Below are 17,506 nucleotides of genomic sequence, written 5' to 3' on the forward strand. Positions count from 1 at the left end.
TGTCTCCTATATTCTATCATTTTTTTGTCTTTGAATTCAAAACAGCCAAACTTTCAGAAAGGTATTAATGTATGGGTAAAAGATTTAATCACAGGAAAGTGGACTGGCCCAGGGGAATTAGTAACATGGAGAAGAGGATATGCATGTGTTTTAACAGGAAATGACTCTTGTTGGGTCTCTGCCCGTTGGGTTAAACCTTATTTGGAGCACACAGGAAAGGACAGGATGGGTGGTTCTACAGTGGAAGCAAAATGAGTAGGCAATTGCATTGGTTATTAGGTGCATGGAAGCACGGACCCTCAAGGAATGTGTGGTAAAGATGGTAATTCGAGACAGAGTAAAGGGAGCTATAGGCTTACCCTGAAAATACAAAATTTAAGTTAGTGGGTGTTACTTTTGCTTCTTTTCCTTGAATTCTCTTACAGAGAGGTTGGTAGTACTGAGAAATGTGTCTTGTACCATTTCCTTTTGCAGGGCACCGACAATGCCAAAAATAGGGGAATTTGATGTACCTAAGGGAGAAGTGTTGCTTTTGCAGAGGGGTTGAATTAGTAGCTGAACTCCAAACTTTGAGCAACTAGGTTGGTTGCCCATTATGATAGCAACAACCAGTTGTAAAGTTGAGTGGATGCTACTTGGTCCTAAGTGGTGACTAGGCAGATGACTTGGTCTCTGACTCTGTGTGGGTGAAAGTTATTTGACTAGAGGTGAAGGTGTCATTCTGCTACAAATGTGTCATCTGGAAATTGCGAGGTCTGTAATGGTATTTGAAGATCTATTTTTTATGTGCCTTGTTTGTATATGAATGTTAAGATTCTGAGGGTGTGTGTTGTGGATTGGGTAGAAGTTGGTTAGTTGTAAGTGAATGAAGAATGGATCCTCTGTCTGCTTGGATTTTTGCAAGGGCCCTGCAGAAGTCCTTAGCAGTTGTGTTTGTGGGGCAAATACAAAAAGGGGCACTTGTAGGAAAGACATTTTTGTGCTGTTGCTGTAAGCCAGGGAAGGCTTCCTGAAGATAAGGAAAGCCCCATATCTCTCTGGAGGAAGGTACCAAGGCTATCAGCATGGCAACGTGAAGAAAGAGAGAAAGTTACAAGATATGGACTTTAGTTGGCTCACAGAGTGACGCGGCTCCTTTTCACCTATTGAGAACTTTGTTTATTTTTCATGACCAATGGGCAGTGTATATGTTTGTTAAGTAAATATAATACTCTTGTAAAGCTATAAAGGCAACCTGTTGCTTTAATAAATCTCTCTTATACAGCCTTCTGATCTGAGTCCTGGTGCTTGTGCCATGTCGTGCTCTATAGCGACACCTCATCTCCTCTTTAGGGCCTTGATCACAGCAGAGACAGGAGCCTGCATGGGGCCATTGATCACACTCTCACAATTTCTAAGCTTGTTGGTGACAGAGCCCACCGTCTCTTGGTTATTATTGGCATTAATCATTGCAATGAAGGTGGTGTATTGAGATGGCCCCAGATGTGCCAGACTCCACAGCATTTGCCCTGTGCACCTGACCTTGTCAGGGTCATTATCATGCTGTCCATCCCTCCCAAAGAGTACCTGCAACACTGCCACTTCTCTCAGCTGTTGGATCCCTTCCTTGAGGATCTTCCAGCACATTCTGTGGTGCTGCTCCTGCATTCTCTCCCTGGGGACAAACCTCTCCCTGACACTCAATAAAAGCTGCTCCCAGAGACAAAGGGACCCTAGCTCCCTTACAAAAATCTGATTCACTCCTGAGTCCTGGGTCAAGGGTCCCAAATTCCTTGCCTCACCACCATCCAGTTACAGGCCTGTACCCATAAGTGCCAGACGCAGAGTAACCAGGTTGTATAAGCCTCACATCCCTGTCGTACAATGTCTTTGTGCAGATTACAGAGACTTCTGTACATCAGGGACTCAGTGATGATCTCAACCGTTGGCTCCCCTGCGGGTTGTGAGGGCCCTCCATTTTTACCCTTATCTAGGGTGATCTGATTTCATCTTAGACCTCCTTGTTTCCACAGGGGTGACTGCTGCTGGCTGTGACTGCCCTTGCAGTTCAGCTGGAACCTGGACAGTTGTAACATCTGTGGGTTCACTGCTGCACCATCAGACTCTCCCTCTTTGGGGCAGGGGGAGGGCTTCTCACCAGCTGGGGAAATGTGCTCCTTCAGCATCTGGCCCATCTCCTTCACCAGAGCCCCCACCCAGTCTGGGTGGTTCATTTCTGAGCTGGGCTGTGAGGCAGGGTCAGGCTCTGGGGCAGCAGCATCCCTTGTCTCTGGGGTTGGTGTCAGGGTGGTTATCCAGGTTAATCTTCCCTTATCTCTGAATGCTAAATAGAACAGGCCTATCAGCAACACCAACCACTTTATGATATCATTAGCATTTAGAGTGGATCTGAGCCCTTTGAAAACTGGGGGGGCAGACCCAAAGAGCTGGGTGAAGGGTTGGGAGAAAATTTCCTCTGGTGTAATCTCCTTACAGTGGGTACCATTATTAAAGTAACCCCAAAAACATACAGTTAGGTTGTGATAGCTCTGAATCCATGTGCCTGTCTTCCAGTGGAAGTTAAAGATCCATGAATTCCTCACCTCATTTAAGCCATAAAGCAAACTGGATAACAGCCACAGCAGCCTTAGTTATGGTTAGCCTGTGTTCCAGGCATGGCCGGGGTGCTCCTGATGGGGCAGAAGGAAGAGCTCCAGGCCCTCTGTGAGGGTGATGAGGGCAGTGGGCTGTCAGCGGGGGCTGGCCGGGCGAGCTGCAGTGCCTGGGCAGGGAGCTGCAATCCCTGCCCCGGCTGCGGTGGCTTCGCTCCTTGTGTGGACCAGGGGTGGCGTGGGCAGAGCACACGGAGATTCCAGGGACATGGGTGAGGGGATTCATGGCCAGCACCTTGCAGCTGATCCCCTTGGCCCCTCCTCTCTTGTGGCCATGGCAAGAGCTGGGTGGGATGGCCCTGGCAGAAAGGTCTCCATGGATTCCTGCAGATCCGGGTTCTGACCATGGCTCTGTTCCTCTCTCTTCCAGCCCCTCAAGCCCTGAGTGAAGACAACAGCCCCTCCCACATAAGCACATTTGTTCAGGTGATGTTCGAGGGAAGAGCTGCAGAACAATTTCCATCTGCTGGCTCAGAAGAACAAGTGTCTCTTGAAGACCTCCAGATCCCTTGGAAGGTGAGACCACCTGGAGAGCAGAGGAGACCAGCTGGAGCTGCAGGCACAGCTGATGATTGGCGCAGCTGAGCCTGGGGAAGCTCCCATAGCTCCTGCCTTCTCCCTCTCTGTTGACAGCTCCCTCTCTCCAGCCCTCAGACCCTGCCTGTGGTAGTTGGTGTTTTACAGTTGTTTTAATACAAAAGATAGATTTCCTGTGTTAGTCAGTTATAATGGTTTCTCCCATGTACCCCATTTTGTTCCCCCTAATGGTTCAGTCCTATGTTGTTCACCACAAAGTTTTCTGCCACTTGTCTGCCCATCAGTGTGTCAGTCTCCCTGCTCCTCCCCTCATTCCCTTAGAAGCCCTTGTCAATCTCAGTTGTGCTACCCCTTACTCTTGTCAGTCTCTGTAGTCACTCCCCTTGTATTCTCAAATGTTCTGTGTCAGCAATGTCTCGATGGTTGATTGCATTGTGAGGCTTCTTCCCTCCCCTGAATGATCCTTATTGGAGTTGCTGAGTGATCTGTTCCTCCCCTAAGATCCCCTCATTGGGTGAGAGTTGTATCCACCCCTTGCATGATCCCCTCTTTAAAAATGCTAGTCGGACCCATTTGCTTTGTGACTTGCATCTGACCCCTTTTGGGAATAAACCTTCCTTTGAAACTCAGACAAGTGATCCTTCCTTGTTTCCTTTGCCTCAGATTTCTCGTGCCATGCTCCTGCTGTGTCACCCACGCCGTAGCGATTACCGCCACCCTGGACGGTCTCGGCAGAGATCAGGGGGCGGCCACTCTCGAGTGTGCCCTCGGCCACCAAGGGTGTGCCAGCCAGAGAACCTCCATCCCGTGGCTGCAGAGCCCTTCCACACCTGCCCATCCCCTTTCTTCCCTTCCAGCTCATCCCTTTGCTTCGCCTTCCATTAATAAACAGTTTGGCTTCTTCGCTTTACCTGCATCTCTGTGGAGCTGGAGCGATGCAGATTCAGGGCCCCGGGACACTCAGGCCCCTCCTGCCGTTCTCCTCCACGCCGTGTTTTGTGCACAGACACAGAGGAACGAGGGCAGATGAGGCTGGAAAGGTCCCTGTGCTGAAGGTCCAGTTCCACAACACTGTGGAGTTAGAGATGTTGCTGAGCACCCTGTAGCCCCTGGACTTTGGAAGAGCCAACCCGAGGATGCTCTGAACCCAGCTGTGAGGGATTCCATGGCAAGCATCCATGGAGGGCAAAGGAGCTTGGAATGCTGGAAGGTTTCAGGAACAGCTTCCTGAAAGCACAGCAGTGCTCCATCCCCGCCATGGATCAGGAAGAGGGCAGAAGCAGAGACCATCTGGGCTTAACAGAGAGCTTTGGGTGTGCCTAAGAGCAAATGAAGCAGCAGCATGGTGCCCGAGACTCGGACGCGCGACCGTGCTGGTGCCTGGAGCGCTGTCAGGCAGTGCCGGGATCCCGGGTGTGGTTCTGGTCCCCACAACTGAGGAATGGCAGCTGCAGGCTCAGACCCAGTCAGAAAGCCAACCAAGTGAGACCAGAGGGAGGGCACCCTTCCAGTTTCTCTTGGGCATGGCCGCAAAACAGCCCCTGCTGCTTCTTCCTCCCCCTGTGTTTGGGGTGTGCTGGTGGCAGAGCCAGCCAGGTTGTGCTCTGCGTTCCAAAGCCTGTTGAGAGCGGGCATGAAAAGCGCTGTGTGCACAGCAGAGAGTCCTGGAAGGTGCTGGCAAGAGTGTCCTGCAGGGACAGGGCTCTGGGCTCTGGCTGGGAACAGCCTGGTTTTGCTGCTGTGAGCGCAGGCAGGAGCTGAGGCAGGTGAAGAGGCAGCGGGCAGCTTGTGTTTGTAGAGGGCCTGGGGCTGCACATCTGAACCTCCCCCTGGACACACACTTGGGGGAATATGAGCTAGAGCTGGAGTGCCTGTCCTGAAAGGACCTGGAGTCATTCAGCCTTGCCAGCTTTTCTAAAGAGTGTGTTGGTGTTCCCCAGGAAAGCTACACATTTGGGGAAATGCCTTTGGAGGAAAGGGGCTTGCTTCTCAAGGAAAGTGCTTCCCAGGGAGCTCCCAGTGAGGTAGGTGCAAGTGTCCCCCTTTGGCTCTCTGTGCTCCTTTCAGTTCTTGAGGCCCCTTGCACTTGGCAGAGGCGCAGGGCAAGGGAGAAGGCTGTGAAGAGCAGGTTTGGCATCTGCCTGGACCTGCAGAGACCAAGCCAAGCACCTGCAGCAGGGTGTGTTCCCCCCTTTGGACAGAGGTGTGAGCAGGAGCATCTCTGTCCAGCCACGCGCCCCAAAGCTGTCTTTGAGAGCTGTGAATTAAAAGGCCTTTACGCACACACTTTTCTCATCTTCCCTGTCTGCTGTGTTTCAACTCTTGGCAATGTGCATTTGCCTCCTGCTTGGTGGAAGCTGCTGTGGCCCAGGGCTGGCACAGAGCTGGGCTGTGTGGGCCAGGCAGCGTGGAGAGCCTTGGCTGATCTTGTGTGTCCCTGGCCTCAGAAAAGGCTTGGAAGGTTTGCCTCCCAAGGCATCCTGCTCATTGGCTCTCCCTGTGCATCTTGGAGAGAGCAAGGTGGGCATTTCTGGCAGCTGAACATCAGCAGGCCTCAAAATGGGGGCGTGTTGTGGAGCGAGCCCAGCTGAGATTCCTGAGAGTAGCCCAGTGCTCCTTGCTCCCCTCTGCTGACACGTGAGCGTTTGTCTGGTTTTGGGATGGCCCTGGCTGTGTCAGGGGTGCTACATGGACATGAGACAGCCGTTCCTGTCCTGCTGGGTCCCAGCAGTGCCTCACAGCAGCCCTGCATCCACGTCAGGATGCTGGCCAAGAGAGGTCCTGGAAGCTGAGGCATCTGATTTTAAGCTTGTGCAGGTGCCTACAGGTCAAGGCCAAGGGTGTTCCCTCAGGATATAGCAGTCCTGAGGGCTCTTCCTCAATCAAAGAAATCAGCAGACAAATGCATTGTCTGCCAAAAGCCCTTTTATTGACTTGACAGGAGGGCAGGAGTCTGCATCCTACTAAAATGTTTCTCCACCACATATAAATTTCAGTGGGTTGATGTAGGAATTGTATCAAAAATACCATCCATTTTTACACTGCTGAGGTGATTTGATAGGCAGGTGGTTAGAAAGACATTGGGTCAGATTCCTGTACTTGAAGCTGATGTCCAGGCATTGGCCAGGAGCGCTCTTGATGCCCTAAAGCAGCACAAAGTCTTCCTCATGGCTTCCCTGCACTGGGCTGATTCCCCACTTGCCCTTAGTTCTTCTGGCAGACTATGTCTAAAGCTTTTGTCATGTCACTCTCTTTTCAAGTTAGGCCTGCCAGGTTTTTCTTATGCTAGCTGGTGCTAAGGACTTATGTCTGTCTGTGCTAAGCACTTGTTTACTAATGTGAATTGCTTGTGCTTACTTATGTCAAACCGAGGCCTTGTTCCATTGCCAAAGGTGCCTGAGGTCCCCTGCTCCTTGTGGCACCAGTTGCTTTGCTGTGGGATGTTCTGCCTCCCCGGAGAGTAAAGAGGGAGCTGGAGAAAGAGCTGGCCAGGCTGCTCTGGATCCTTTCCCAGCAGCCCTGGCTGAGTGGAGCAGTGCGAGCTGAGCGCAGAGGTGCCCATGGAACAGCTGTGCCCAGGAAGGCTCGGTGGGAAGGGTGATCCAGGAACCACAGGCCTGGCAGCCTGAGCTGCCACTGGGGAAGGCCTTGGAGCAGATCCTCCTGAGTGCCAGCCCACGGCACGTGCAGGGAGCCAGGGCGTCTGCTGGAGGCTGGGAAAGCTCTGCGGAGGGACAGGGACAGCTGGGGGTCCTGGTGGGGTGTTGAGGGCTTCTGTGTGGGAGTTTGGGGGGTTGGTGTTGCTGGGTGTTGGGGAAGGCGTTGTCTGGAAGGTGAGAGGTCTAGGCTGGAATTTGAGTCAGTCTGAAGGCAGCATCTGTGCTTTGGCACAGCTTTGGTTACAGAGGGCAGAAAGAATATCTGTGACTTTTACTCTTCATGGTCCTGATTCTCCTGCAGGGAACAAGAGGGGAGAGCTGTACTTTACTGGCCACTTAGATATCTGTACCAGGGGGAGGATTAGCCCCTTTACCATCTACTCAGTTTTTTGGGCTACTTTTGTAACACTGAGTGGACTTGAATTACTTGAGAGCTTTTATTCCTTAAGAGAATTAGGATATTATCATCCCTTCATAGGAAACTGTTTGCAAACCAAAGAATGGCCTTTTGTTTGCCTCTATGTAGTGTTATGTTCTGTAAAGTGACACTCAGTGGATAATTTTAAGGCAAATGAGTTGCTGCTTTGAGAAGGGAAGCAAAATTCCAACTCTTCACCTTCTCAGGCCATCCCAATGAATTTGGGAAGTTTGCAACTTTTTGGAACTACTTGAGTTGAGCAATGGGAAGTAAAGATTTCCTGAACTGAGGATTCTTAAATGCCAGGTCCTTCTGTGCCTTCGCCACTAAGGTGTTTCTGTGCTGAAGGAAATGACTTCAATGAGAAAATAATTTCAGCATGGAATAAGAGACCAAGTGCTGCCAGCAGTTGCTCCAGGTGCTGCTGCCAACAGCCCCTGCAGGAAGGAGCACAGCCCCCAATGCACGTGGGCTTTGGCTCCCTGTGGCACAGAAGCCCCCTGGGGGCACAGGTCTCTGGGGCAGGAGATGGGCACCAGCGCTGCCAGGGCTCGGGGGGTGGAAGCTCTGCTTGGGCAGGGACTCTGCCACAGCTGCTGATGTCAGCGCTGCCCGGGCCCCAGGGGTCAGAGCAGCATTCGTGCCCTGGCCCACACGTTCCCTGTCCATGTCACACGCGTGGGTTTAGGATGGCCACCAGCTGGGACGTGTCCCAAGGAGGCCGTGCCAGCTTCTGTGGAAGGTCCTGTGCCCTTCCCAGCGCGGCTGCATCGGCAGCCCTGGGGCTCCTTCTGCTGCCCTGAGGCCACAGAGCAGGGCAGAGTTTGCTGATGGTTTGAGCTGTTCCTAAAGACCCTATTGGGCTGTCTTAGACACTTGGGGTGAGGGATTTCTTCCAAGCTGGGCCACTTATGCTGGGCTGGGTGCGGCCCCAGTGTGTGCAAGGGCCCTGGCTGGCACGCTGCAGCACGGTCACCGTGCCATGGAACGGAACCCGGTGACCAAGGCCCCTTTGTGACACGTGGGAAATAGAAGCTTGCCCGGCTGCTGGCAACAGGCAACGGGGCAGAACGGGACAGAGCGGTGCCATCAGGAGCCCCCGCACAGCGCACTCATTCCTGTCTGACCCGCAGCCTTTCCCAGGCGTTATTCCTGCAGCTGAGCTCGAGGCCAGACAACGGGACTTGGTGACCCGTGGCCTTGCCGAGGCTTCTCTTCTGCAGGTGCTCTCGAGGGCAGAGCGTGGCACTTGGTGCCCCAGAGGCATCTCCCATCCCTGCCACCAGTGCCCTCGAGGCCTGACCACGATCCTTGACAGGAATCTCCTGTCCTTGTGGCAGGAGCCCTGGAGACCAGAGTGCAGGACTTGCTGTCCTGTAGCCTTCCTGAGGCTTCTGTCTTGAAAGTGCCTTCCAGGCACAAATGCAGGACTTGCTGACTCGGAGCTTTTTCCAGGCATCTCTTCTGTAAGTAGCCACAAATCCAGCCACTAACATGGAGCAGAGAGCCCTGAGAGCGCCCAAGATGTCCTGGGGGAAACCAGAGGAAGAAGGCCCTGCAGCTGCCTCAGCACAGGAAACCAAAGAGGTGGTGCCGTTTGAGCTGCGGCAGGAGGGTGAGTGCCAGAGCTGGGCCACAGGCTTGGTGCCTGCCGCCAGCTTGGCATCTTTTCATCCCATCCCATCCCATCCCATCCCATCCCATCCCATCCCATCCCATCCCATCCCATCCCATCCCCTGGGCCATTCCCATGGACAGGACGGAAGAGGGGCCGGGCAGACACCCCGCAAGGGCCATGCTCCATCCCCTGGGGCATCCCGGGGCTCTCCCTGCCTGGGGAGCGCAGGGCTGGGCCGTGTTCTCCGGCCTCTCCCGCAGCCCCTCAGCTCTGGCTGCCCTCGCTCTTTGCCAGGTGCAGCCCTGGAGCGCACACAAGAGCAGGAGCCCGCCCGTGGACTCTTCCGCAGAACAGCGCAGGTACCTGCAGCCATCCCCACCTGGGCTGGGCCTGCTGGCACCACCCTTGGAGCATTCCCTTCAACATCCCTGGCTTCCTGCCCTTCTCCTACAGCTGGTTTGCAAATTCATCAAGAAAATCCGGGCGGAAGAGACCAGCACCATGGGCACTGGGCTCGGAGCCTATTTGCACATCCTCAAAACCAAGACCAGTGCTGCTCTGCTGGATATGCTGGTAGAGGAGGGCTTTTCCAACCCAAAGCAAGTAAGCAGCCTGTGGCCAGGCTTTGATCCTCCCAGGAATTGCTTGCTCTCCCAAGCCGTGCCTGCTGGTCACTGTAACTCTTGGAGGCCATGGCAGCGTGGTGGCAAGGGAAGCACTTCTCTGGAGAAGCTGGGCACATTCCTCCCTCTGGCAGCTTTCCAAGTGTCCCCGTGCCTTCCCCAGGTGCCCGCCCTGGTCAGGTACATCCACCAGTGGCTCCTGGCCAATCAGTTTGCTGAGCACAGGCTGAACAGGAGCCTGCTGGATCTGATGAAAGCACAGCCCGCTGACGTAGTCGTGACGCTCCTGCGTGTGGCCCCGTCCTGTGACAGGTATGGTGCCCACCTGCCCAGAGCGCTCAGGGCTCCCCAGCCCATCAGCCTGTACAGCCTGGCCCAGGTGTCCGAGCAACAGAGAGTTCCAGGGCCCTCTGGCTGCTCCCTTTGCCAGCCCTGGCATGCCAGGCCTCGAGCCTGCTGCCATGCTCCCTCGCTGCCCCTCAGGGGCCTGTCCCCACAGGCCTGGGCTGCCTGGGTGCTGCTGGCTAGTGGCAGTGGGCAGAGGCAGAGCTGGCAGCCAGCTCAGGTCCCCACTGCTGCCCAGGCCCCTGTGCTGTGTCTGAGACCCCCCTGAGACAGAGCTCTAACCCCACAGAGCTGCTTTCACCATGTGGAAGAGCATCATGTGCTCGCCCAGGACGGCAGAGCCGGCGCTGCTGATCCTCCTGCATGTGCTGGGCAGCTGGCCCAAGCACAGCACATGCACCTCCGACGGGGACAAAACGGGTGTCTTTGTCCTGGCTGTGAGTTTCTCTAAGTGGCCTTTGCTGGCCCCAAGGCCGCCTCTCCAGCAGCTCTCCATCCTCCTTCCCCCACTGCATCTCCCTGCTGCAGGCGCTGGGCTGAAACCTGGCCCAGGGGCAGCTCCAGGCCCAGCAGGCCCCGTGCTCCCCCTGCCAAGGTCTCTCCGGGCCTCTCCCTGCCAAGCTCAGGCCCTGCCACACGGACACCTGGGCACTGAGTGCTGTCTCGGGGGGCTTTGTCCTTTGCAGGCAACCGTGGTGATGTGGAAGATCTTCCAGGTGCCCTGTGTCCCACATATGGTGAGGGTCTATTTCCCCCGCCTCTTTGTGCATCTGCTCTCCCAAGTGTTCTTCAGCACTCTGGATATGCCAGAGGAGGTCGATGCCTTCTGGAAGGGATGCCAGGAGGAATACGGCCTTGCCACCAGCCCCAACAGGTGCTCCATCCCACTCCTCCTGTCCCTGCCATGTCCCTGGGCAGGAGCCAGTGCTCCCAGCGTCACCTGGCCTTTGCTGTGCACGCAGGTTTGCAGTGCGGACTCTGAAGTCCCTGCTCTGCCGCATGCAGCACGAGGATGTGGTGGTGGCAGCGGAAGGCAACTGTGGCTGGGACACACTGCTGTGTGCTGACACCCACCACTATGCCGTGGGTCTGCTGGCCAGGTGAGAGCCCCTTCTCCCCACAGCCTCTGACATTTGTGCTCCAGGCCCAGGGAGCTCCACACAGTCCCTGTGGTTGTGGGTCAGAGGGCCTTGTCACCGAGGGATGGCCAAGCAGACTGGAAAAGGCTGGCAGAGGAGGGTGCCCAGCAGGAGCTGCCTCCCAAATAGCCCAGGGCCCCTTGCAGGATGCTGGAGAAAGTGCAGAGCTCTGGGAGTCAGTCCTGGCAGAGCTTTATCCCCCTGGCCCACAGGCTTGGCTCCTTTTTCTCCTGCCAGGGAGATGTGCTGTGTCTCCATCCCCTTGTGCTCCCGCATCGCTCGCTACCTGCTGCGGCTGCTCAGCACACAGGAGCCGCGCTGGGAGCTGCCCGGCCTGGCCTTCCTTGTGGAGGTGAGCCTGATGGCCAGCGCTGCCTGGCTGAGCTGCCTCCCAGCTCTCTGCCCTCTCGGAGCCGCAGCTGCCTGGGACGGTGCCCGCGCCCTGTGCTGCTGCCCGGGCCCAGGCCTGTGCGGCTCTGGGCTGCTGCCGGCCGGCTCCCCTGTCACTGCCCTGTGCTTTTCAGGTCTTCCAGTTCCTGGACTTGAGTCAACGTGGTGCTAACAGAGTCCTGCCAATCTTGTCGAGGCAGCTGCAGAGCGAGTGCAGAGAGAGGCGTTGCCTGGCGCTCAGGGCCCTTCTCGAGCTCATTGAGGAGCCCTTCATGGTGAGAAGGGGGCAGCGGCTGAGGCTGAGCTGGGGAATGCAGTCACTTGGGCTTGGCAGGGCTTTGGGCGCTGGGGCAGCTGCTCCCAGCTCTCCTGCCTCCCACTTCAGCTGCCCCAGCGCTTCGGGACCGGCCATTCGCCTCTGGGCCCTGCGGCAGCAGGATGGCATTTCACAAATTTGTGTTCCGCACAGACCAAAAAAATGTGGAGCCTGACTGAATGTCTTGTGCACTTCCTGTGGGATGCAGATGGAGAGATAGTTTTCATGACAGTCATGCTACTCAGCTTTATCATCTTGGACAACGACACGCTGATGCCTGGCCCCATCACACTGCAGCTGTTTGAGGCGCTCCTGCCACTCTTTGACCACGTAAGGCTCACTGCCCCCAGCCACGGCCACTGGCTGCTGCCCGCACACTGTGTCCTGTGCATTTGCAGGCCTGAGCCAAGCTGAGCCCCGTGCAGCCGCAATGCTGAGGTCTTGTCTTTTGCTTCCATACAGAACAATTGGCAGGTTCAGCTGATCTCCATCCTGCTCTTCCGAACGTTGCTGACTCTTCCACAGGAAAGGGAAAAAAAGGCCCTGAAGACACCCCTGCGCCAGAGCCTGCTGCCCCTCTTCTTCCACTGCCATGATGGCAATCGGCTTGTGGCACAGGTGAGGACTCGTGGGCTGCTGCTGTCCTCCTGGCAGGGGGCTCGGCTGCCTCCTGGCCTGGCGCCTGCCGGGCTGCAGCCTCCTGCAGGCCTTGGCACAGGGACGCGGGTCCTGCGCCCTGGCCTGTGGGGCCATCTCCGCATCTCTGCTGCTCTCCAGGCTTCTGGGAAAACGCTGCTTTGTGTGGCCAAGTTCCTGAAGAGGAAGGATCTTGAAAGACTGGTGAAGAGCCAGAATCTGTGGAAGTTCAGCGAGTGCCTGGTAAGGAGGGCCTGGAAGCCCCAGCCTCAGCCCAGAGAAGCCCCCTGAGGGCGGTGCAGGCAGCGCCCGGCCCAGGGCCTGAGCACGCGCCAAGCCTTCCCTCCTGCCGCTCTCTCCAGCTGGCAGAGGACAGCAGCAGAGCAGCCGAGCACCTGCGCCGGGCCCTGCGCTACCTGCAGAGCCCGCAGGAGTCCCTGCGAGTGGCGGCCATCAGGTTCACGGGTGATCCACGAGCCCGGGCTCCCTCCCCGGCCCGGCCCGCCACAGCTGGGCCCCAGCCCCGCCTGCTGCCCCGGCAGCGCCAGCCGGGCCCGGCGCCATGGAGCCCCGGCTGGCCTGGGCATTGCTGCTGCCGCCCTCTGGCAGCCGTGCCCTGCGGCGGCAGCGTGCGCCAAGGGCCGGGCTGAGCCCTGCCGGGCCAGCAGCCCGTGTGGCCACAGCGCCGGCAGCGCCGCTGGCAGGGAGCTGTGCTGCTGGCACCCTCACAGGCTCTGTGTTCACAGGGATGGCTCCGCGGCACCTGAGGGGGAAGAAGGAAGAGATCCGGCTCATCTGCAACGGTGAGTGAGGCCAGCGGGGGCTGCCGGGGGAGCTGCAAGCCCTGCCCCGGCTGCTGAGGGCTCTGCTCCCTGTGCGCACCAGAGCCGGCGTGGGCAGAGCAGACACAGATTTCAGGGCCACCCGGGGCATTTGTGGCCAGCAGCTTCGGGCTGGTCCCATTGGTGCCTGCTCCCTCCTGGCCATGGCTAGAGCCGGCTGCCATGGCCCTGCCAGGGCGCTCTCCTCGGCTCCCCGCAGATGCGGCATCTGACCATGGCTCTGTCCCTCTCTCTTTCAGCCCTTCAACACCTGACAGAGGACACCAGCAGTGCCGTGTCAGACGTGGCACTTGCAACATTGCATGTCCTCCAGGCTCTGCAGAGTGAGCCATATTCCGTCTTCCAGAGGCTGCAAGATCAGCTCCGCAGGGCATGGAGGACTCGGCCTCGTCTCTCGGCGCTCGGCTGGCTGCGCTGCTGCAGCTCTGCAGAGAGCTGATGCCAGAGGCTCTGTCTGCTGGGACCACCTGAGCCAGGGGGAACTTTCCATTTCTTTCAGATTGTTCTTTTCTTCTTTTTGGTTTTTCTTTAGTATATGAATATAGAGTTTGTTAGAATACACAGACTCCCAGGAGCTTTCTTTTGCTACCCAGGCTCTGCAGGGCTTAGGGGAAGAGGGGGACAAGGGTGCCTGGGCTGGACCAGCTGCCCAGGCGTGCAGTGTTGCAGGGAAAATGGCCAGAAGTCCCTTGGCCTTTGGTGGTTCTGCAGAAGTTTTTGTGCTGGTGACAGAGCGGCTAGGCAGGGCCCGGAGCTGCGGGGATCCCTGTGAGAGCGGTGCCTGGAGATGGCCACAAGCCCTGTGCCAGGCAGGAAGCGCCCTCTGTGTCCTCCTGCCCGCGTGCTGCTGGCTGGATTGCTGAGGGCTCCCAGCTGCCTCTGGATGGGGCTCCTCTGGAGCTGCTGCCGGGCAGCTTGGCCGGGCTGGGGCAGCCCCTGAGGGGATGGGGCCATGAAGTGATCAGGGGCTGGGAAGCCCTGAGAGGACACAGCTGTGGGAAGGCACGAGGTGGATGTGTGAGGAAGTGGGTGGCTGTAACGTTGGCTGGTGGGGAATTGGGTTGGAGACAGAGAGAGCACTCACCCTGATGTTCATGTGGCAAACAGAGAGCCTTTATTCTCAAGCCCTTTCTTCAAAAGGGCCTTTGAAAAACCCAGTCTGGAGTCCCTGCGAGCGGCGGCCATCTGGTTCATGGGTGAGCCACGAGCTCGGGCTCATTGCTCACCCCCAGTCAATTTCATTGCTCTGATCTCTATGCCTTGTCAGATTCTGGCCAGTGAAATGCTGCAGCCCTGGGAGAGATGTGACTGGGCGAGGCCGCTGGCAGTCAAACCAGGGCTGGTGCATTCACACAGCACGAGCCAGCCTGCACTGTGACACACGGCAACAGAGTGCAAGGCACAGCTCCGGGTGCTCCCCAGGAACCTCAGCTCTGGGAGCACTGTCTGCCCCAAGCTCCAGGGGCTGCAGTGGGAGCCCGGCTGGGCTCTGCCCTGGGGCCATCCTGCAGGGACAGCTGGACACAGGGAGCATTCCCTTGCCACAAACAGCCAAGCCAGGGCTGCAGGGCAGCTGCTGCAGCCTGGACTGCACTGTTGTGTGCTGTGCTCTGCGGCTGGGGCCCCCCGCACAGGGCACTGGGCTGGTGTGCCACAGGAGACAGAGGCACTTCAGCTTCAGCCCAGGCCATGCTGGATGTGCTCAGAGCTGGGTCCAAGCTTTCCCATCAATTCCCTGTTTTGGAGGAGAGCAGGAGAGCAGGACATGTGCCACCTCCTCAGCAGCTGCCAGAGCGGGATGCCCACAAGCCCGCTGCTGTCTCCCAGCACTGGGATTCCCCCTGTGCCCAGAGATGAGGATCCACCTCGAGAGAGCCCTTGTGGCAGTGAGAGCTGGTGGTCCCAGCTGATGTTCTGGCCCCTCCTGAAAGGGTGCTCCCCGCAGACCATCTGGTGCAGCAGGATGCCCAGGGACCAGATGGTAGCTGGCCTGCCATAGTACCAGCCAAAGTGGGTCCATTCTGGGGGGCTGTATGACCGTGTTCCTATGGAATAGAGATGGAGTTCAGCAGGGGGATGCTGCTGCTCCCAGAGCCTGGCCCCAGCATCCCTGGGTGTGCAGGGGCTGCCCCAGTGGCACACGGGGTGACCCACTGCCCTCTCGCCAGCATCTGGGACTTGTGTACAGACTTGGGGTTGGGAAAGAAGCCACTGGTGCTGGAAGAGGGCAGTGGAAACCCTGGCAAGGCCCGACCATAATAAGGAAGAACCCACTCAGTGCTGGGAAAAACCATGCCATCATTATCCCTGCCTGCATTGCCCCAAAAAGCATTATCAACCCAAAGCACACCAGGTGAGTGGAGCAGTCCAAGCCCTTTCTCACCTGAACACCAACCTGGCTGGGGCACAGGTTCCGCTTCCCCCTCTCTGCTACCCCCACCCATGGGTGTTTTTGTTAGGCTGGCTGCCCCAGCCCCAGTCCTGGGCAGAGTGGTGGGCAAAATCTGCCAGCAGGGTTGGAAGCTGGTTCCCTACTCAGCCCTGCTCAAAAGCAACTCAGCTGAAGACTCAGTGCCATGAAGGGCAGCAAGAGAGGGAATCCCTTCTGCCATACCCCGCTTGGGCTGTGAGATGTTGGGCCATGAGATGCCAGGACCAGGAGCACACCCCTACGTGGGCTCACCTGCATGTGAGTGTAGGCTGTGTCTTGCAGGTAGGTGTCACAGCCAAAGTCAATCAATTTGGCCTGCCCGGTGTGCAGGTCAAGCAGGATGTTCTCTGGTTTGATGTCCCTGTGCAGGACCCCGCAGCTGGTGCAGTGCCGCACGGCCTCCAGCACCTGGTGGAACAGCTCCCGCGCCACCTCCTCGGGCAGGAACCCCCGTGCCCCAATGAAATGCTGCAGGTCCTGACACCGCACCGGGCACTCCAGCAGCATCAAGATGTCGTTGGGGAGCTCAAGGCACTCCAGCAGCTGGACCACGCCAGGGAAGCCAGTGGACACCTTGGCCAGCAGCACGATCTCCAGGGGTGCGCTGGTGCCGTCAGGCTGCGGGAGGAGCACGATGCCGTCAGTGGGGCCGATGCCGTGCCGGGGCTCGGGGAGCCCTCAGCCAGCCCGGGATGCTCTGCGCCCTGCGCTGGCCCCACACCTGCTCTCCCTCGGGGCATCCTGGCGGCTTCCACCGTGCCGGGCCTCGGCTCATCCCCGCCCGGCTTGGCCTGCCTGCTGCCGCTGGCCCCGCTCACTCACCAGGTCGCCCCAGTGCCGGACGTGGTTCCGTGGCACCCTTTTGATGGCCACCTGCAAGCCAAGGGCAGCAGCGGGCTCAGCTCACCTCCCACCCTGCCCAGCCCCATCCTCCGCCCTCCTCCTCGTCCGCCCCCTCCTCCTGCGCCCGCTGCCGGCCCTGCCGCTCACCGGGGAGCCGTCCGAGAGCTGCGTGGCCGCGAAGATGCTGCCAAAGCCGCCGCGCTCGGGCAGCGAGCCCAGCCTGTCCTGCTCCTTCAGGCCCTGCTGCGCCTTCTCTGCCGGCAGGACGCGGCTGTCAGTGCTCGGCCCGGGGCCAGCAAGGGCCCCCGAGCGCCCCTCAAGTGCCCTGGGCCGGCCATGCCCAGGCGTTCGCTCCCAGGAACGGGACAGCGGCGGCTCGGGGCTGGCGGCCGCGCTGCTGAGCAGCGGAGCTTGGGCCGGGCAAGCCGCAGTGGAGGCGGCGGGAGCAGCTGCACCACCTGTGTCCGCCGCGGGCACCGGGAGGAGCCGGGGCCAGGGCCAGGGCCGGGGCCGGGGCCGGGCTCAGGCCAGGCGGAGACAAAGGGAGGCGATGCCGCCCCAGCCCCAGGCACTGATGCCTGCCCAGCAGCGCCACCGCCAGCACGGCCAGAGCCGGCCGGAGGCGAGACCGCGGCGGGCCGGCCGGGGCCGGGCACGGGGCAGCCCCACCCGGGACCAGGGGCGGGCCGGGGGCATGGCCCGGCCAGGCATGGGCAGAGAGAGACTGGGAGAGGAGGGGACACCGGGAAAGGGAGAGCGGGACAGGGTGCAGGACTGCGGGAAAGGGAGAGGAGAAGCGAGAGGGAGTCGACAAAGTCGCTTCTTTTGCTGCTTTCGCTGCCGCTGCTGCCGCTGCAACTGAAGCTCTGGGGCCGTTTGTCCCCGTGTCCGTTTGTCCGCTGCCCGCTCGCCCCCGCTCCGAGCCCCGCACTCCCCAGGGGCAGCCCCTGAGCCTGTCCAAACACGGGAACTTTGCCCTGTTCAGCCAAGACCCAGAGTCTGGACTCCTGCACAGCGGCACAGGAATCCTCTCGGTCACTGCTGTGCATTGTCCCTGC

At 58.4% G+C, this 17,506-nt stretch overlaps 1 pseudogene; it reads right to left on the bottom strand.

Moving 5' to 3' along the window:
* The window catches only part of LOC136570535 (serine/threonine-protein kinase pim-1-like), a 59,809-nt pseudogene extending 42,650 nt beyond the window's left edge, over positions 1–17,159 (bottom strand).
* Between the last annotated feature and the right edge of the window lie 347 nt (positions 17,160–17,506).

The sequence above is a fragment of the Molothrus aeneus genome, unplaced genomic scaffold (assembly GCF_037042795.1).
Source record: "Molothrus aeneus isolate 106 unplaced genomic scaffold, BPBGC_Maene_1.0 scaffold_34, whole genome shotgun sequence".
NCBI lineage: Eukaryota > Metazoa > Chordata > Aves > Passeriformes > Icteridae > Molothrus > Molothrus aeneus.